Raw genomic sequence first — 22,735 nt, 5'->3', positions numbered from 1 at the left:
TGGTAACGGTAATGATATGGTGGTAGTGGTGGTTGTAGTAGTAGTGGTAATGGTAATGATATGGTGGTGGTTGTAGTAGTAGTGGTCGTGATGACGATGTGGTTGTGGTGGTTGTAGTAGTAGTGGTAGTGATGCCCTTGTGGTGGTGGTTGTAGTAGTTGAGGTAGTGATGTGGTGGTGGTTGTAGTAGTAGTGGTGGTGGTGGTTGTGGTAGTAGTGGTAACGATGATGATATGGTGGTGGTGGTTGCAGTAGTAGTGGTAGTGATGACGATGTGGTTGTGGTGATTGTAGTAGTGGTAGTGATGATGATGTGCTGGTGTAGTAGTAGTGGTAGTGATAATGATATGGGGCTGGTGGTTGTAGTAGTAGTGTTAGTGATGATATTGTGGTGGTGGTTGTAGTAGTAGATGATGTGGTGGTTGGAAAACACATTACAGGTTATTATAATACATGATTACACACATTCTCTAACTTCATTTTTTGACAGCTTCGTTGTGCCATAAATATACGCAACAGTTCTGAAACCTTTTATTGTGGATTTTGATAATGTTTGTTGTTTTTCTTGTGTCGTTATGTTGACATAGATACCGAATGAATGGTAATTACTACATTCTCAGCCAACAACAAAATGGCGCTGAATGCTTTCATTGGTGGACACTTTTTAGGCTTCGTACGTATTCTCATTCGTTTAATTCTATGGGTCAATAGCATAAAACAAAGTGAAGAAGGCGATTCTGTGGACAAACGTGAGAGGGGTGGAGGGGAGACTGTTTACTTGTGATTCCGGGAGGGGAGGAGGGAGATATAAAGGTAGGAGGAGGAGGAGGAGGAGGAAGAGCAGAGGTAGGATGAGGATGAGAATAAGAAGAAAAAGAAGAAGTAGAATGAGAAGGAGGAGAAGAAGAAGAAGAAGAAGAAGAAGAAGAAGAAGAAGAAGAAGAAGAAGAAGAAGAAGAAGAAGAAGAAGAAGAAGAAGAAGAAGAAGAGAAGAACAAGAACAAGAAGAAGAAGAAGAAGAGGAGGAAGAGAAGAAGAAGAAGAAGAAGAAGAAGAAGGAGGAGGAGGAGGAGGAGGAGGAGGAGGAGAAGACGATGATGATGACGATGATGATGACAATGATTTAAAGCGATGAAGAAGACGAGCACTGTCTCTTGTTCCAAAATTATATTTATCATACCCCTTTCGTTCATTAGGGGAAAATAAAAAAACAACCATTGTACTGTAACAAAATAGAAATATTATGAGACGTCCCTATTATAAAAAAGAGTAGGATTGAATGTAAAATGAGCATTTTACCTAACTACATAGCATCAACAGAAGGAACACTCGGCTCTTTGTTATTATTGTTAGTCAGCCTGTTAGCGATTACTTGTCAATAAATTGTATCAATCTGTCTACATATGGAACGAATTTGACGTCATCCAGTTCTTTATTTATTGTTTTTAGCCAGCAATAGGATTCAGTAGTCTGTTGTCACGCCACTCAGCAACGGCGGCCATCTTGGTTCTAAACAGAGAAAATCATTACTTTTTATTCTTCATCCTGACTAGAGCTTTTCATTCCCTTTTCATATGCCTTGTGATCAGAATGTGTAAAAGTCAAAACATGATCAAATTTATGTGGGTTTTTTTTCCTCTGGAAACGCTTTATGCTCGCCGGAGAAATATTTCATACGGGCGTCCGCCATTGTTCCGATAGTTTAGAGCCAGTGTTACTAAGTTACCATGCGTCATTAGGAAGGAAGTGACGTTACGACTGTTGAAGAGTATTTGTACGAGTATTTCTCACTAAATTTTATCTATCAGGCTATAGATAGAACAAAGATGACGTCACTCAGGTCTTTGTTATTGTTTTTTGCCATCACTAAACTGTATTAACTTGACTATAAACGATCCTGGTTACACAACGTTTTGTGTGTTGGTCCGTTATACTTCCGAATGGCAATGTTGTGAACTCCTAAGCCAAGCGCATAGTATCTATAGATAGTTCGAAGATGACGTCACTCAAGCCTTTGTTATTTTCTTTTGCCATACGCGTTTGTGAGCGATACTCACTAAACTGTATTACCCCGACTATAAAATTTCATGGTTACACAGAGTTGTGTGTGTTGGTCCGTTATACTTCCGGGTGGCCATGTTATGAGCTTCTTAGCAAAGCGCATACTCTCTATAGTGTTCAAAAGATTGTGTTTGTGTGTGTGTGTGTGTGTGTGTGTGTGCGTGTATGTGTGTGTTTGTGTGTATGTGTGTTTGTGCGTGTGTGAAGAATATAATGTCACTTAATACTTCCATGTGGTAGACAAGATACACTCAAACATCTAATCTTTTTATTTTAAAATAGGGTTGGGGATCAACATTGTTCCGTGTTGCCAATGTTAAATGTGTATTATCCAGCTCAGAATTACTGGCAAATCTAAAAATTATAAAACTATTTTTACAGACTGATATACGAGTAACTTGCAAACCTTTAAAAAAAATTTTAGTCTAATTCTCTGATCTGTTGATTCAAATTAATACTAAGACAATCTGCTAGGTCGTAATACTCAGTCCTTAATTTGGCCGTTGGCTTATAATGCGAGTATAATTGATTCTACACAATTCTAGCACATCCGCAACAAAAAAATGACGTGCTTTAGAATCTCTCTTGATAAAATCTCATCACCAACAAAAGAAAATGATGATGTAATTTTAAACCTCTCTTGATACTCTCCTCAAGTAATAATAATCTATCTAATCTTTTTTAAATATATGTGTTGGGGCCGAAATTGCTCGGTAAATCCAATGTTAATTTTTTAATCATCGAGCACAGAATATCCGACAAATCTAAAAATGATAAAAAAAAATTTTGTTGTAACTTCCCAACCTTTCTTAAATTGAGGATAATTCTATTACCCGTCGACTCAAACAAGATTCGTCTCGTTTTTGTTTTTTTTTGTTGTTGTTTTTGGGTTTTTTTCGTTTTTTGGGGGTTTTTTTGTTCTTGTTTTTGTTTTTGTATGTTTTTTTTTTGGGGGGGGGTGTTTTTCTTTTTTTTTTTTTTTCTATTAAGGATTTTGCAGCGCTTGCGACACATTTAGGTCATTTCAGCGCCAGTAAAAGGAAAAGAATGGGATAGTCCAATTCAAAGCTCACGAGTGAAAGTAGGACAAAAGGGAAGGGTTCAAATAGGGAACAGATGTATATTCCAAGAACGCTATCATTGTACTTAGTCTGAGATCACCTAAAAGTCTCATCGGGACACAAGCACGGGTTTACAAACCAATATGTAACAAAAATGCAACAGTAGCCTACATAAGAGAGAGAGATGATTAACAAGGGAAAAAATATCATCACCCAAAACCATAACTATACATTTGGAGTCCGGCCAGGGCCAGGACAAAATCAAGTAATCCTATTCCAAGACAGAAAGAGAAGGCAACTCGCAAAACAGAGATAGGGGAAAAAAGACAAAGCGTGCCCTCCTGGCCACCATGGAAGGACAAAGACCCCACCCAGAAGATTCGTCTCGATCGACGTATACATAAATGCCTATATATTTATATAAGCCTCCGTGTGGTGTCCGGGCTCCCTCAACTGAGAAGGTGCAAGAATAGCTCAACGCCAAGCCAACGGGCCGTAAAAGGGGACTAATGGTGTGTGAATCCCCCTTTTTGAGTCACCTGGTCCTCCAGGTTGGGGGGGGGGGGGCGAAGGGTTAACACCCCTTCCGTAATGCTCAAATTGTTACAGAAACACAGGCGGACAAATCAAATCCTTTTTTTTTTAGCTTGGGCGACCGGAGGGTTTCTGCAATGACAGAATTTATGAAGGACAACAGACAAATCAAAGAAGCTGATAAACAGAGAAGTGATAGGACATGGAACGAGATGAAAAAAAAAAAGTTAGCTCGGGATACAGAAGGATGGAAACTGTTTGTCTGTGGCATGTGACTCAGGGTGAAAAAGGCAATAATGATGATGATGATGACATCGTTCCCTATCGAGAATGTCTATTTCCACAGTACAGTCGTATAATAAGTATAATAGATGACTTGCCTTGTTCGAAATAGCCTTTACTTTTCCACAAATATCTCGGGTTCTCCACCAGTGTATACAAATGAAAGCTGTTGATTTTGGTGTGACCTACTCACACAACGCTGTGAGCGGAAAGACTAAAAAGCCCGATTTCACCCACACTAAATTACAGCTCATGGTAGTAGGCGGCACCAAGAATAGACTTTTTTTTTAAAGAGAAAATCGGAATTAAAAAATTCTAAAAATAGTTCCGGTGCCATTTTCGGACCGTTTTGGAAATCGCAGGATTTTTTTTTTTGTTTGTTGTAGGTGTGTTTGATCTTTTCTATGTGGCAATATTATTATTACTGCTTTATCATTTTTATTATTACCTTATTATTATTATTATTATTATTATTATTATTATTATTATTATTATTATTATTATTATTATTATTATTATTATTATTATTATTATTATTATTATTATTATCGATCCTCGCTCGGCGCATAGTTGAGTCCTTGGAAAAGGCTCTTTACTCACATTCTCTCACCGTACTCGGGTGTAAAATGAGTGCCTGGCCGTGAACAGCATTGTCTCAGTCGGTAAAAATTGTAATGTCGCCTAACAGGCGTCATGTCTCGTTCTACATGACTAAAGCGCAATGAGCAGATTAAGTGGATATCACCATCATCATCATCATCATCATCATCATCATCATCATCATCATCATCATCATCATCAGCAGCAGCACACATCATCATCAGCATCATCATCGTCATTATTACATTATATCATTCATTATATTATTATTCTCATCATATCATATCATATAATCACATCATCATCATCATCATCATCATCATCATCATCATCATCATATCATATCATTCATCTATCATCATCATCTTATTATATATATATTATTATATTATTATTATTATTATTATTATTATTATTATTATTATTATTATTATTATTATTATTATTATTATTATTATTATTATTATTAGTATTATTATTATTTATATTATTTATTATTATTATTATTATTATTATTATTATTATTATTATATTATTATTATTATTATTATATTATATTATTATTATTATTATTATTATTATTATTATATTATTATTATTATTATTATTATTATTATTATTATTATTATTATTATTATTATTATTATTATCATTATTATTATTATTATTATTATTATTATTATTATTATTATTATTATTATTATTATTATTATTATATTATTATTATATTTTTATTATCTTTTTATTATTATTATTATTTTTTTATTATTATTATTATTGTTATTATTATTATTATTATTATTATTATTGTTATTATTATTACTATTATTATCATTATTATTATTACTATTGTTATCATCATTATTATCATCATCATCATCATTATTGGCATACTTACTCGATGTCTCCGTACTTGTTCATATTTCTTTTTTTTAAAATCAAATTCTCTATTTCACTTTAATGGGATTCAAAGAATGAGATGAAGTAAGTCGAAATAATACAGTAATAAAATAATAATGTTATTATCTTTTCCAATTCTCATCCAGTAGATGAAGTGTACCAGGAAACAACAGGAATCTTGACCAGACGCTTGTATGTGAGTGTTTGTGTGTGTGTGTGTATATATATATATATGTGTGTGTGTGTGGGTGGGTGGGTGTGTGTGTGTGTGTGTGTGTGTGTGTGTGTGTGTGTGTGTGTGTACTTATTCTCCTCATAAAGACAATACGATTTTGTCTAAGATAATAATATATTATATATGTGTGTGTGTGTGTGTGTGTGTGTGTGTGTGTGTGTGTGTGTGTGTGTACTTATTCTCCTCATAAAGACAATACGATTTTGTCTAAGCTAATTATATTGTTGTAAAACGAAACTTGGGTTGTTTTGACATTGCGAGCAATGTCAATGAGTTGCAATCTAGGACTTCATATATAGATGTCGCTGCTTGCAATGCAAGACACAAATCCCAAACGTGAAGGCTGAATTTGGCCTGAGAAAAGAAAGGTTATTTACTCTCAAGTTTCAATGACGTGATTTTAACATTGAGAGAGTTTTTTTTCAAATTTACACAATGCGATTTTTTGTGTGTCACTGCTTTTACTACCACTACAATGCTACTGTTACTACATCTACTGCGGCTATGTGGTCTAGTGGTATGACTATTTGGATCGGATTGGAAGGTCCTGGGTTCGAGCCTCGCTCGGCGCTTAGTTGAGTCTTTGGAGAAGGCTCTTTACTCACATTCTCTCACCGTACTCAGGTGTAAAATGAGTACCTGGCCGTTAACAGCGTTGTCTCTGTCAGAAAAAAAATTGTAATATCGCCTAACAGGCGTCATGTCCCGTCTTACATGTTAAATGTTGCTGTTGGCCAGGGACGCCTTGTAAAGCGCTTTGAGCACGTTTAGTGGATATTGCGCTATATAGAAGCTCATTAAAAAAAAAATTTACTCTTACCACCCACTTTTACCACTATTTGTGACTTAAAGAGGAAATTATTAATCTTCTTTATCCTATAAAACAATACCTACCCTGAGTGTTTTTGAATCTTTTCTGTGGTAATCTAACGTGCCCCTATATATATTGGCAAATGGTATTAACTCATTATTTATACTGCGTCTTTTGAAAGTCATCGCATTAGGCCTTAAATTTGAGAAAGTTGATTTGTTTTTAAAAAATAGTTTTATAATACGATTACTTGACTATAAAGAAAAATGCTCAGTCATTTTCTATTTATAATTTATATTATTACCCTTTTGACGTTTAGTTGAATATGTTTGAAGCATTAAGATCAAAACTGCTATTTACGATTACTTGACTATAAAGAAAAATGCTCAAATTTATATTATTACCATTTTGACATTTAGTTGAATATATTATAAAGCCTTAAGGTCAAAACTACTATTTAATTACCATGCTTTAAAGATAATAATTAATGATTAATATTGACAATGGTAGACATTATTTCCAATTTCCTTTTGTAATCAACCTGAACTCCAAGGCCAACAGGATTGGATTTTCTCTATCTTATTTAACGCAAGCCATGAAAAGATAATAATATCACGATCCTGGACATCAAAAGAAAATCAATTTCGTTTGAAGGGCAATAACCAAAACAAAAAAAAGAATGTTAAAGGCTCATTGCTGTAATTAATGAAAGCTTTTCAAAAAAATCAAATTAATTCGATTTGTAAAGATACTCTCGACTCTCGACGTCTGCAAATCGAGATTATCCATCCGCTGGTGTGAACTTGACCTTTGACATCGCGGTAGATGTTGTCAGATTGGCATTTATTTTAAATGAAAGTTTAGCGGATGAGACGCATCATGTCCAAATGGTGTTATGTGTTGATTTTTAGAATGATTCGTTTTGAGAGATGTTATAATATTGATGTTAAAAGCGAAGAGTCTAAAATAAACTTTATAATTTGAACTTGTTAAGTCATGATGAACCGATCGCCACCTGCTCGTTTTAAAATTGAAGTAATCATAAATGTTACATTTTAGTTTTTTGGTACTTTAAAAAATAATAACGATATTAAATCATTTTTTCACAATAAACATAAAAACCTAACTCGAGCCCCGTGGACTATCATGTCAATTTTTTACATCTAAACCACTCCGTGCTGTTGCCGTTTTGATATGGTGGCTCACATATGAGGAGGTGACCTTATAAAACTTGCTAAGTTACATTGTGTTAGAAAATGAGATTATTCATTTTTCAATATATCGGATACCAATTATATTCAAAAGAATAGCATTTTATCGTTCTAAAGAGGAAACAGGACAAGTACTTTTCTCTTTGGCTCGTTTAATAAATAACATAATATCTGTATTGTTTGAATGATAAAAATGAGACTCAGTACATTTAGATAGTTGCCGCCTTATATTTGATGCAACATCCTGAAAATTTGAGTACAAGTATCATTATATAGATAGTATGCGCTTGGCTAAGGAGTTCACAACATTGCCATCCGGAAGTATAACGGACCAACACACAAAACTGTGTGTATCCGTGAACGTTTATAGTCAGGTTAATACAGTTCAGTGAGCATTACTCATAAACGCGGATGGCAAAAAACAATAACAAAGATCTGAGTGACATCATCTTCGAACTATCTATAGATAGAATGCGCTTGGCCAAGGAGTTCACAACATTGCCATCCGGAAGTATAACGGACCAACACACAAACCCTGTGTAACCATGAACTTTTATAGTCTGGTTAATACAGTTTAGTGAGAACAACTCACAAACGCGGATGGCAAAAACAATAACAAAGGCCTGAGTGACGTCATCTGCATACTATCTATAGAACCCGATAGTTTAAATCAAATTTTAAATTTAGAGAGTGAAATTCGAGAGTTAGAGCAAACAACTAGAGTCTACATAAAAAGAGAGTGAATCGAAAAATAATTTTTAACCGTATAAAATCGTAAATTTCGTTATTCTTAAAACTTAACCCCATATTTCGAAATATATAAATTCAATTTTAAACTCCTTGATCAGCCCGACTAAACACATTTTTTTAACACAGAGGGTCAAATTTTATGTAAGGCAAATTGAAGAAATTTTTATTATTAAACCCCTAATTTTTTGTGACGTTAGCATTCGTTGAAAACAAATAGAAATTATATTATGAATCGTATTTAATGGTTAGCACTAAACTCGATGATTACATAGCGAGAAAGAGAGAGGGGAGGAAGTACAATCCCAACCCGTGGCCCACACTCATGTTGTTAACTCAAAATAGATGCAGCAGACAGCAAAAATATTCCAGTTGACTTTATAGATAGTATGCAGATGACGTCACTCAGGCTTTTGTTATTGTTTTGCCATCCGCGTTTGTGAGTTGTTCTCACTAAACTGTATTAACAAGACTATAAAAGTTCATGGTTACACAGAGTTTGTGTGTTGGTCCGTTATACTTCCGGATGGCAATGTTGTGAACTCCTTGGCCAAGCGCATTCTATCTATAGATAGTATGCAGATGACGTCACTCAGGCCTTTGTTATTGTTTTTGCCATCCTCGTTTGTGAGTTGTTCTCACTAAACTGTATAAACCAGACTATAAAAGTTCATGGTTACACAGAGTTTGTGTGTTGGTCCGTTATACTTCCGGATGGCAATGTTGTGAACTCCTTGGCCAAGCGCATTCTATCTATAGATAGAATGAAGTTGACGTCACTCGTGTCTTTGTTATTGTTTTTTGCCATCCGCGTTTATAAGTAATTCTCACAAAACTGTATTAACCCGACTATAAACGTTTAAGGCTACACATAGTTTTGTGTGTTGGTCCTTTATACTTCCGGATGGCAATGTTGTGAGCTTATTGGCCAAGCGCATACTATCTATATGTTTACGATGGCTTCGATATATAACCCAATGATCGTGCATTAATCAAATGGTAGTAACGAGAGCGTTTTATTTAGATTGATATGCCAGGTGGAAAGGTATTTAAACCATATTCCTGGATTGTTCGAGAGAAAAATATTGTACTCGTTCTTGCAAGTGGCTGATTGGATTTCTTGTTATTGTCAAACCTGGTGGAAATCTCTTTATTAAATGCTTAATTTCATGGGTAATCTTTATAAATAAATGTTTACTTTTGATTGATTTGTGAAAGAATTGCTGCATGCGAGGGTTTCCTTCCCGGAGTATAAATAGTATGCGCTTGTCTAAGAAGCTCATAACATTGCCATCCGGAAGTATAACGAACCAACACACAAAACTGTGTGTATCCATTAACGTTTATACTCATGTTAATACAGTTCAATGAGCATTACTCATAAACGCGGATGGCAAAAACAATAACAAAGACCTTAGTGACGTCATCTTCGAACTATCTATAGATAGAATGCGCTTGGCTAAGAAGCTCATAACATTGCCATCCGGAAGTATAACGGACCAACACACAAAACTGTGTGTATCCATGAACGTTTATAGTCGGGTTAATACAGTTCAGTGAGCATTACTCATAAACGCGGATGGCAAAAAACAATAACAAAGACCTGACGTATAACGGACCAACACACAAAACTGTGTGTATCCATGAACGTTTATAGTCGGGTTAATACAGTTCAGTGAGCATTACTCATAAACGCGGATGGCAAAAAACAATAACAAAGACCTGAGTGACGTCATCTGCATACTATCTATAGATAGTATGCAGATGACGTCACTCAGGCCTTTGTTATTGTTTTTGCCATCCGCGTTTGTGAGTTGTTCTCACTAAACTGTAATAACCAGACTATAAAAGTTCATGGTTACACAGAGTTTGTGTGTTGGTCCGTTATACTTCCGGATGGCAATGTTGTGAACTCCTTGGCCAAGCGCATTCTATCTATAGGTCAATTAAATGAATGTACAGCTGCTATCACACATCATCGTTCTGGTTTGCCGCATTTTGTAGCACATCATGCATCAATTTATGGATTGTTTTCGAATGTGTATATATAATTTTGCTAGTACAAGCCACGTGTTTTGTACACATACTCATATATTAGCTTGAGAAACTACGATTGCACCTTTGGTTCATTTTCATATCATTGGTGAAGGTTTCGTTCAATTAAAATGTCCGTTCTGCCGGCCGTTGGATATATATGTTGGTACCACTGTAGAGTTATGTAAGGGTTTTTTTTACACTCAAGTTTTAATAATATGGTCCTAATATTGAGAGTGATTGAAAATTTTAATAATTCGCTTTTTAGTACATGTAAATATAAATAATGTATGCATTTTTTTTTGCATCCATTTTTTATTTTGATTGCCCTGAACAGAAAGACCATCACCTGAAAATATTGTCAGGCTTGTAAAGTTGCGTATAGTGTTTTACCCAGAGTAAAAAAGCAAAGCTGACAAATCACATCACTCTGAGGCACTTCGGATAATTATCGGAAAAGCCCATTCCATTTCAACTTCCCGTCCAGAACAACTTCCAATCTCCGTTCGCACAGCAAAACCATTTGAACCAATTGTTAAATATCAGTTATGGCTTTTGGGATACCAGTCAATTTGATGCGATAATGTTTTGTATTACGTTACATTCCTAGCTTCTGGAGAAGTCTTTTTTGAGGACCTTTATCAAAATCCTTTCCAAAATCTAGTGTCAATATAAACTAATTTGCTGTCTTCTAGCAAATGCTTCTGAGACATATTCAAAACACATTTTTCCTGTCAACTTTTTATCCAATGATTTTTAAAATCAGATATGATTATTTACCCGTTATATGTAACGTTTGAAAAATAATCAATCCCGGTTTTTCACTGATTTTATTTAAGAATATAGCTTTGAAGGCTTAGTAAAATGAAAAATGTGATTAGAACTATCGCGATGAAGTAAATCTAAAAATTGACATTGTCACACGATTAAAATTTCAATCTCAGTCATATGGCATAGACAAAAATTAACAGAGAAAACTATGTCAACAATGATTTACATTATCTAAATTTAATTGATCAATCATATGAGCAAATATATACGTTTGATTCAATATCATACTCATTACCATCGGCATAGAAATGAATAAAATAATGAGAATATTTATAATAATATTAATAATAATTGAGAATGCTTGACGTTTGCCCGGCGTATTGATATAACTCACAAAGCTTCGCTACTTCATTCAAAATGTCTTTAAAATGTGAGGTACAAAGATTAATATAATAGTTTCTAAGAAGAACAGCACTCTGAACAAAGAACATTCCGTGATCAAAAATCTTCAGCCAATAAAAATACAGTTAAAACGGAAATAGCTCATTGAAGACTTACCGTTAACTGTCTTTCTTATTGGCTGAACAAGGGTTTTGATCCAGATACGTTCCACGTTTAGTGATTTGTTCGGATACATGTTGTACCAAACAATCCCATTGAACTTCTCTCAGGTTTTCAAATGTGTCATACGTTCTACCTCTGTGGTTGTTCTCCCCAAACAGCCTGCTATGTCTTTAGACCTCTTTCTTCTTTGCTTCTTAGTCTCTCTCTCTCTCTCTCTCTCTCTCTCTCTCTCTCTCTCTCTCTCTCTCTGCTCCACTTGGCCTCGGAAACACCCTCCATGCAAGGCTTTTATTGAAATATATCAGCAGGTTGTGGACTTATTTGAGAGGCAGCAAAATCAACCATGTCTTCACATAAAACAGGTCTTTAACTATGAGTTAATTCATAGTGCTGCAATGTCTTGCATTCTCTTAAAATGTTGATTTTTTAAAAATGATTGGTTTACGTTGTTTTGATTTGATTGTAATTTAGATAAAATGAATTTATTGCCTTTTCTGAATGGACACTTATTTCTACTTTGATGACTTTTATGATTTTGTGAGTTTGGATCAATTTTGTCTTTTCGTGCTTTATTTTTTTATTTTTTGAGTTTAATATATTATGTTGTTGAAAAACCTGCAAGAAATATTGTATATTACAGTATTTTTATTATTGAAACATATCAAGTTTGAATGTAAGATTTCATCAAACTGTTTTTGCCATAGCTGCTCTCATTGTTTTCAGTCATTATTTTGCCATCTCATTGTTCTGTTTTCATAAAAACTGCCAACACAAGGGTTTCCATCATTGTGTCAAACCTCAAAATACTATCGTAATCACCAGTACAATCAGTGATGACTTGATACACAAAAGAATTTTACAGTGTCAAATCAATGTTCCGAGTTGATATCCTTAGTTTGACATGTTAAATGAAATAAACTTTCGAGAATTGTGTCGGACAAAGCCAAAATAAATTACGATTTATGCCAAAATTACTATTTTCTACTGGTTAATGTCATAGCCCATCAACCAAAGGGTGCACAGTGTTAAAACTTATATCAATCAAAACTCGAATAAATTCTACAAATATGACAAAAACCGTTTGATAACATCAAGCATAGCTTTTGAGTTATTTAAACTTGAAATTTGTCATTAATAAAAAACACACTGTATGTTTGAGAGATTATCGGAATTTTATCAAGGAGAAAAAAAAAGGATCAAAACAAAACTCTTTTTTGAGGTTATTATTATTGTATATTATTGTAAATTAGTATATTTGGGTTTAATCTTACACGTTAGAGCATAAAATATAAACATTGGTCTAATCATGCTTGCGTTTAATGTCAATAGATGCATTATATTCTCTTGTTTATATTTTCAGGATTTTCGAAGAGGCGAGTTTTGTACACACATTGTAAAAATTTACATGTTAAAAATAGTTTGTGTTTTTTTCAGAAACAACGATTCGATGGAGATTGTCTTACAATGACAAAACGGCCTTTTCAATTTGGTCATAAATCTTTTATTTAATATGTTGATAGATTAAGATGACCCCAACAGGTTATAGATTATAAAATCTGGGGCTTTGATAACAGAAGTTATTCTCCCATGTTAGGCAGAGAGATACAAGGTCACTTTTTATGTCATTGATTCCCCCCCCCCCCCATATCTGTTTTCTCGTTCCTTTTCCTTTGTACTGTCTGTTTTTGTTCAGGATTTATATAGCTTGTTTTTCCTTGTCCTGGGATCTTTGGTTAGGAAGGAGACAGCCAAATGTACTTACTAATTACTTATCCTCTTGATGCTTCAGCTGCACATAAGGCCGACAGCGTAGACCTCCAAACATCAGTTTGCTGCTGCCATCTATGGCATCTGGGCCTTCGTGTTACGCTGCAGGATCCTTTTCTAGTCTTCAAGTGTTTCATTCTCCTCCTTGCTCAAAATTGGATTCATCTGAGGGCGATACTTAATTCATCTGGGGGACATGACCAGTCTACCTCCATCTTCTTTTCTTAGCCCTGTTCTCTCTATCAAGTCACTGTTTGAGATGGTTTGTAGCCAGAATTTTCTCATTATCTTCCTCAGTCACTTGTTTTGGAACGTGTATAGCTTTTTATGGATGCTCTTTGACCGCCTCCATGTTTCAGAACCATAAAACAACACAGCAAAAACCTTGAATTTGACAAATCTGATTTTTTTTTTGGTCTGTATCCTCTTTAATTTCCAAAATTTCAATGAGTCTAATCTGGGATTTAGAGAGCCTCTCTAAACTTTCAACCCCTGAATTTCCATTTTAGTGGTCTTGTTCCCCAGATACGAGAATGCCTCAAGATCCTCTAATTCTTCGATCTCAATCATTATCCGTATTTGTGATTTGCTATTGATCCTAATGATTTTGAGGTTTTTGACACATTTATTTTCAACTCTAACATTTGAGCATTACTTTGGACTGTCAGTGTTTTTGATTAGAGCACAATGCCATCCGCAAAGTCAAGGTCCACTAGTTTCTATGTAAAGGTTCATCTTAGAACAGTTTTATTATTTCCAACAACAGTCTCCCTCATGTCAATGAGGAGAGAAAAAATGGTGAAAGGATGCCTCCCTGTCGTACAACTGTGCTTATTTGTAGAGCTTTGGGCAAAATACTTCCAAAGATTACTTTGAAAAATATGTTTCTTTCTGCTTTGTCTGTCACTGTTTAATACATATTTTTTCAGAATGTTTCTCTTACACCAGTGCCTGCTCCCTAATTTGTCTCTTTTACATTTCTTCCGGTGTTTACTACTATTTCCGCTGTATATCTGAACTTCCTGTCTAAGTCTTATTGGCGCTAAAATAATTCATTGTATTTCAAGTCCAGTTGAGCATCTAAAAATCAAAAGAGAAAACTTTATATCTACTTTATGTTATTAGAATAAGAGGATCCTCACATTGTCAGAAATAATCTAACCTGAGACTGAATAAATTCTGAAAAGGTCTCTGCTTTATTTTTATTTATAAGTTCAGGATCATCTTAATCCGTCGATTTATTTATTTTTTTGGATCAACGATTTATGACTAAAATGACAAAGGAGTCTTGGTAGTGTCCGGTAAGCTTTATTTGCTGAGAGATTTTCTTTCAAATTGTAACTCTTTTTTATCATAGGTTGATAGTTATTCCATAGTTTTTGGTGTTGCAGAATTTTAACTTTCATTCGACCAGTTCAAATAAAAGTTTAAACTTAAGGGATTATTGATTGCCTATTTATTTCCGTTGATTTTTTGATATTTACAATGAGTAGGTTTGCACCGACTTTAATACACTGGACCTCCAGGAAGACCTAGACAAATTAGCCTTGTGGGAAAGTAAATGAAAAATGCCCTTTAATAAATGACAAATGCCCTTTAATCCAGGATAGTGCTCGGGTGTACCCATATCCACACGCCAAATTGTTCAACAACCCAACTACTATGTCCATGAACAAACACTTGAAGCTGTCACCCACACCAAATACCTTGAAATGACCCTTAGTAGAGACGTGAAATGGACCCATCACATATAGAACATCACAAACAGAGCCAATAAGATCATTGTTTTTTCTTAAAAGGAATATAAAAACAAATAACAAAGCGACAAAACTAGCTGCATACAAATCATACAAATACGGCCAGTCATTGAGTATCCAGTTTTGGATCCGGACAAGCCGATAGCACTAACTCTCGAGAAAATACAATTACGGGCTATCCGCTGGATAATATGTGCGGCTATGTGGTATGACACTCGCTTTCGGATCGGAAGGTCCAGGGTTCGAGCCTCGCGCTCGGCGCATAGTTGAGTCCTTGGAGAATGCTCTTTACTTACATTCTCTCACCGTACTCAGGTGTAAAATGAGTACCTGGTCGTTAATAGTGTTGTCTGTGTCCGAAAAATTGTAATATCGCCTAACAGGCGTCATGTCCCGTCCTACATGTTAAATGTTGCTGTTGACCAGGGACCCCTTGTAAAGCGCTTTGATTTATTGCCCTATATAAAGCTCAATATTTTAAATTTTTAAAAAAATATAACACTGACTCAGGCTCCGCTCGCACCATGAGATCACTTGAATTGCCTACATTGACCAATCGTCAAGAACAATTAGGCTTTCTGCCCTTTAATAATACCATCATGCGCAAATTAAAATTTCAGTTCAGCTAACACCAATCCACTAACTGTCAACACACAGACATAGCACCCGTACCACCCACTCCTGGATATGCACAATCAACAGATCAAACACAACATAATATTATAGGCAACAGAGCCTTTTCCTGCGAACCACAAAGGAATGCATGGAACAATCTACCCGAAGAAATAGTGACAGCGCCAAGCCATGAACAATGCCTGGCCGCATGCGACATGGCGCAGCGCTTGTCGCCGGCATGATGGCGTTGGATGCCCAAACGAAGAAGAAGAAGAAGAAGAAGAAGAATGAGGAGGAGGAGGAGGAGGAGGAGGAGGAGGAGGAGGAGGAGGAGGAGGAGGAGGAGGAGAAGAAGAAACAGAAGAAGAAGAAGAAGAAGAAGAAGAAGAAGAAGAAGAAGAAGAAGAAGAAGAAGAAGAAGAAGAAGAAGAAGAAGAAGAAGAAGAAGAAGAAGAAGAAGAAGAAGAAGGAAGAAGAAGAAGAAGAAGAAGAAGAAGAAGAAGAAGAAGAAGAAGAAGAAGAAGAAGAAGAAGAAGAAGAAGAAGAAGAAGAAGAAGAAGAAGAAGAAGAAGAAGAAGAAGAAGAATTAACCAGTTAATAACCGTACTCTAGAAAGCCACGAACATACTCAAAGATTTACCCAGAAAAAATAGTCCTTCAAATATTGATAGATGACCCTCATTTTAACAACAAAAAAACCCCCACTAAAATCTGGGAATTCGCAGGTCTCAGGTTTGAAATTTTTTTGCCAAGAAGAGGGTCATTTAAATCGATCAGTATTTAAAGGACAAGTTTTTTAAATACAATATTTTTCCAAAAATTCCGCAGTGACTTGTTAAATTGACCAAATTAAGAAATGTGCCATACAAAGCAAGACAAAGCACGTCTAACCGGTAATCAGAAGGTCTGAGGTTCGATCCCCAGCCGAGGTCCACTGATTTTTTTTTGGGATGGTTTTATTCTTGTATTTTTTTTCTTTCTTGCTTTGTCTGGCACCTTTCATACACAGTTCATACACACTTGTTCGGTTAAATTGATCGCCTCGTGGAGTGGAAACGTGAGACACTTGGGTCGCTGCGACGTTCATTCCTAACCAATTGGATTCAATTGTCTGATGTCACGTCGCCCAGTAACGGCGAGCAGCGTGGTTCTAAACAAAGAAAATCGGTACTTTGTCATTTCCCTGCTTCTTCAATTTAGAAGAAAGCAAGCAATACCGTGCCATTATCTGAATTGGATTCAATAGTCTGATGTCACGTCGCCCAGCAACGGCGAACAGCGTGGTTCTAAACAAAGAAAATCGGGACTTTTTATTCTTCATGTTGGCTAGAACTTTTCATATGTCATGTGATCAGAACGTATAAAAGTCAAAACAAGATCAGATTTATTATGTTTTTCTCCTCTGGATACACTTTTATGCTCGTCGGATAAATATTTCATAAGGGCGTCTACCATTGTTCCGATAGTTTAGAGCCAGTTACTAAGTTACCATGCGTCATTACGAGGAAAATGACGTCATGACTGTTGAAGGCTATTCAAAACCTTAAAACAAAAGAGCAAAAATTGTTTCACATGTCTGTCCCCTGATATGGAACATCTTGCCTAACTCTTTCAAAATTACACAATCTGCTGGGTTCCAGCGTCTTTTGAAACGATTTTCATTTTGATGTGGTGCCCGAGAGTGCAGATACACGACGAGGGAAAATGTCCTACTCTTCCCTCTGTTCTCGCTCTTTTCTTCTCACATCTCCTCCCTTCCTTCTCCTCCTCCTCCTCCTCCTCCTCCTCCTCCTCCTCCTCCTCCTCCTCCTCCTCCTCCTCTCTCCTCCTCCTCTCCTCTCTTTCTTTCTTCTCTTCTCTCTTCTTCTTTCTTGTTCTTCCTCTTCTTCTCTTCTCTTCTTCTTCTCCTCCTTCTCCCTTCTTCTCTCTCTCCTCCTCCTTCCTTCTCCTCTCTCCTCCTCCTCCTCCTCCTCCTCCTCCTCCTCCTCCTCCCTCTCCTCCTCCTCCTCCTCCTCCTCCTCCTCCCTCCTCCTCTTCTTCTTCTTCTCTCTCTTCTTCTTCCTTCTTCTTCTTCTCTCTTCTTCTTCCTTCTTCTTCTTCTTCTTCTTCTTCTCTCTTCTCTTCTTCTTCTTCTTCTTCCTCTCCTTCTTCTTCTTCCCTTCTCTCCTCTTCCTCTTCTTCCTCTCTCCTCTTCTTCCTCTTCTTCCTCTTCTTCTTCTTCTCTCTCTTCTTCTTCTTCTTCTTCTTCTTCTTCTTCTTCTTCTTCTTCTTCTTCTTCTTCTTCTTCTTCTTCTTCTTCTTCTTCCTTCTTCTCTCTTCTTCTTCTTCTTCTTCTTCCTTCTTCTTCTCTTCTTCTCCTCTCTTCTCTTCTTCTCTCTTCTCTTCTTCTTCTTCCTTCTTCTTCTCTTTCTTCTTCTTCTTCTTCTTCTTCTTCTTCTTCTTCTTCTTCTTCTTCTTCTTTCTTCTCTTCTTCTTCTTCTTCTCTTCTTCTCTCTTCTTCTTCTTCTTCTTCTTCTTCTTCTTCTTCTTCTTCTTTTCTTCTTCTTCTTCTCTTCTCTCTTCTTCTCTCTTCTTCTTCTTCTTCTTCTTCTTCTTCTTCTTCTTCTTCTTCTCTTCTTCTTCTTTTCTTCTTCTTCTTCTTCTTCTTCTCTTCTTCTTCTTCTTCTTCTTTCTTCTCTTCTTCTCTTCTTTCTTCTTCTTCTTTCTTCTTCTTCTTCTTCTTCTTCTTCTTCTTCTTCTCTTCTTCTTCTTCTTTTCTTCTTCTTTCTCTCTTCTTCTTCTTCTTTCTTCTTCTTCTTCTTCTCTTCTTCTTCTTCTTCTTCTTCTTCTTCTTCTTCTTCTTCTTCTTCTTCTTCTCTTCTTCTTCTCTTCTTCCTTCTCCTTCTTCTTCTTCTTCTTCTTCTTCTTCTTTCTTCTTCTCTTCTTCTTCTTCTTCTTCTTCTTCTTCTTCTTCTTTTCTTCTTCTTCTTCTTCTTTCTTCTTCTTCTTCTTCTTCTTCTTCTTCTTCTTTCTTCTTCTTCTTCTTCTTCTTCTTCTTCTTCTTCTTCCTTCTCATCCTCAATCTCCTTTGCTCCTTTCTCATACTATTCTAAATGAAATAATTAAATTGAAACAATTCAAGTCGATGAAGTAGCAACAACAAAAATCTGTTAAAATTTGTTTATTTAATCATTTTATTGCCTTCTGAACAATGCCACGTTTCCCCATTCTTTGCGTTCACCGAACAATCCACAATTCTTTCCGAATAGATCTGTTAAGCATATTATTATCATATACACCTATCACTTGCCTTCAGTTTAAGATTCCATGAAAATTATAATCCACAATATTATGTCAAATTTGAACTTTTATGCCAAGAAGTTGGGGATATACTGACTAAAATGATATCATAAAATGTGCGGTTATTTCTGATATAAATATTCCAATGGAATTTTTTGATATTTTTCAGATTTTTGCCAGAGTACACGATCTCTAGTTTTAGAAAAAATGATAATAATAATTAAAATGTTGATAATAATTATTATTGTAATACTAATAACAGTAATACTAATAATAATAATAATAATAATAATAATAATAATAATAATAATAATAATAATAATAATAATAATAATAATAATAATAATAATAATAATAATAATAATGGTGTGAAAAAATCATTGACTTTTATCATTATCAAATATTCAACGAGCAATTGTTTAAAAAATTATAAATATTAACTTTAGTTTAACGTTTGTGGTGATGTAAGCGGGATGCAAAAAATAGCCTTCTTGTGTTCCTGAAGTATTAATATGCCAAAATGTTATTTTTTAAATAGGCTCAGAAGAAAAAAAAACATTCCTTGCACACGTCGTAAAAAGATCTATAACAAAATAAATTTTGACGCGGATTAATACTTTATCAGGTATAAATATGAATATTAAGGGACAAAGTATATTTATGCCTACGAGTAAAAACTTATCATAGATACACATATAAAAGATAGAAAGCGCACGAAAGTATCAGTATTAATTTTTTTTTTTCTACTTCCTGTGATCTTAAAATATTTGAAAATTTGCATACAGTTTAGTTTCAATTTGGAACTAAATTTAAATAGTACAATCCTATATTTCTCATTAGTTACATTGCGTATTGTATGTGTTAAAAAGAAAAAAAAGTTGAAGCAAAGAGGGGGGGGGGGAGGGGGCATGTGATTGAGGATAATGACATATTAATTCCTCATTAATGCGCCTAGACTTACCTTTTGAACTGTTTTTTTTTTTTTACATTTGTGAATACACACTTAATAATAATGTTTGCTGATTAGACATACAAACTAAAAATATTTTTAGCGCTTAACCCATTAATAGTTTGGCTAATATTTAGGTTATAGTCTGCGTTCTCTATTTTTATCGTTAGAACTTCACACCAGCAAAGCTTTAATAATAAAGCAGTAAACACATTTCTAAATCGGGATTTGAAAAATAAATTAATCCCTCCCAAATGGCATCGTTCAATACCATAGCCTTATAAAAGATAGCTTTTATAAGAGTCATTTTTACTCCCTTTATTTCACTATACATTTTATTGACTCATTTAGGCACCTCGAGATTTTGGTAAAATATCCACTTCCAAAGAGTCAATGTTTAAAATGTTTCATGGTTTGTTTTCTAAATTAAACTTACAGCTAAAAGATCGTCTTTTGTTATGGAGCGTAGACAATAGAAATGGACATTGCATCAAAACATTATAATATTTTTGATAAATGCTTTCATATGTAGACAAAGAAATTTCTTTTTCTAAATAACACTCGAATTTTTCCCCCACATTTCCACATTGTTCGACGCAAGTAGGGCCAATTCTCGGGCCATTGTTTTATAAATATCAAGGGTGTAAAATGCAATTAGTCTCATTAGTGTTAGGGTATCAGTTTTCACGTTTCAAGGAATCTAAACAATGATAATCCCGGATCAATACCGTGCCTCGGGGATCTAAGTAAACAATCAGCACCAGTTCAAAGCTTCAAATGTAACTGGATACTTTAATAAATGAAAGAGACAGTGATTGTGCTTGTGAAATGTAGCATATGCTTTGTGGTAGATTTATGATCCTTTTAGAGTTTTGAATTATATTATAATAGCATACTAATGGACCTACCATTGATAAAATGTTTGCAAATATTCAATGTCTTCTTTTTTTCCTAGAAGTGACACAACCTTTTAGGATATTTTCCAGTTTTGGATGTTTAATTGATGGTTATTAGCACTGTTTTGTCTATTTTGATCTATAACGACATAAAACGGCTTATGACTACACCCTGCGACTAAATTCACACACACACACACACACACACACACACACACACACACACAACTGGAATCACCGATAATTAACATAGAAAAGTATAGAATAGAGATTCCAGTAGATTGCATTCCCAACACTGATCTGCCAAAACGCCGAAGCTACAAAGTCGGACGACCATGGCGGCATAAGGCAATACGTCAGTCAAGTAAATGGAGTCAAGATCACGTGACCACAAAATAAAGAACGCACAAAGGATATTTTTTACAGTTTACTGGAATTCAGCTTAGTTTTTGGAATAATTACAGACACTTTTTTTAGTGGGCGTGGGCATATTTTGTACTGACAAATCTCAGTTTGAATTCTAGAATTGTCGTTGACAAATATATTTCTGCAATTATGTACAAAATAAAGTCGCGTTCCAGTTGTTTTTGCAAAAAGTAAAAAGTCGAACAGGAACACAATAGAAAATGGCTTTGAGTTTGAATAGGTAAGGTTCTCGACCGAGTACGCAATATGTGTTACTCGAGTAATCGATACCAATTAACATAGAAATATAATCGAAACACAGCATGGATCTAGGATTGAGTTGGAGCAAAAGCGGCTCTTAAGGTACTTATTGACGTGCACGTATTCGCAGGTCAGATAACTCAAATTGTTATGGGTTACATGTTGAAATGGGAACTGTACAAGAGATCGGTTCAGGAGTAGGTACTTATTAAACGAAATACTCGGATACGCCATTTGGTAATTGGGACTTTGCTCGTTGAAACAACAACAATAAAAACAACGATGTCAATGATGAGGATGACCACAGCGATGGTGCTTATAATAGTAATAACAAAGATAAAAAAGATAAAGATAAAAAATAATAATAATAATAATAATATATAATAATAATAATAATAATAATATATAAATAATAATATAATATAATATAATAATTAATAAATAATAATAATAATAATAATTTAATAACTCTGTTGGTACCGCGATCAGTTGCTTCTTTCTAAGTGTATAAATCACAATGCCCCAGCCATGATAATGATAGCATGTCTCATTAGTTTTAACCCCAGTGGAGTCAGGCTGATGTTTTGGGATGTTAATTTTATTTTTGTAAATTTATTTTCCTGCTTTGTCTAACATTGTCGGATGTTAAATCTTGCTCAGTGTGTCAATTCATAGCTTAAAACAAAACATCAAGCTTCCAATTGACAAAACCAGCGTAATGTTATTGTAAGCAAACAAGAATCAAGTAAATTTCTTTATTCGTTGAATTTTTGAAACATCGGCTCTTCAAAGCTACGATATCCATAGAGCTGAAGTCTACCCAAATTTTGTAGTATTAAAGTGACGGTAAAATTTACCTTCTACACATGGTTAGGACGCCAGTCAAATTTCTTTCTAAATTATAAGCATTTTATTTTCATATTTAGAATTTTCTTATTGTTTTGTGGTATTAATTTATATTTTATTTGATATGACAGTTACTAAATTAGACCAAAT

At 34.8% G+C, this 22,735-nt stretch overlaps 1 protein-coding gene across 3 annotated transcripts in view; it reads left to right on the top strand.

Moving 5' to 3' along the window:
* Window positions 1–10,910, top strand: part of LOC144979716 (uncharacterized) — a 77,542-nt gene extending 66,632 nt beyond the window's left edge. Inside the window, exon 11 of one of the 3 annotated variants that reach the window (XM_078926653.1) lies at window positions 10,813–10,910. The gene's annotated coding sequence lies outside the window, so the exon portion shown is untranslated. Of the gene's footprint in view, window positions 1–5,583; window positions 6,550–10,812 lie in introns of those variants that run through there. The other 2 variants (XM_078926652.1, XM_078926654.1) reach the window with 2 other exon arrangements.
* Window positions 10,911–22,735: the final 11,825 nt, after the last annotated feature.

Source organism: Berghia stephanieae, chromosome 9 (assembly GCF_034508935.2).
Source record: "Berghia stephanieae isolate SIO BIC M18660-M18661 chromosome 9, UCSD_Bste_1.3, whole genome shotgun sequence".
Lineage (NCBI taxonomy): Eukaryota > Metazoa > Mollusca > Gastropoda > Nudibranchia > Aeolidiidae > Berghia > Berghia stephanieae.
This window is presented reverse-complemented; position numbering and strand designations above follow the sequence as displayed.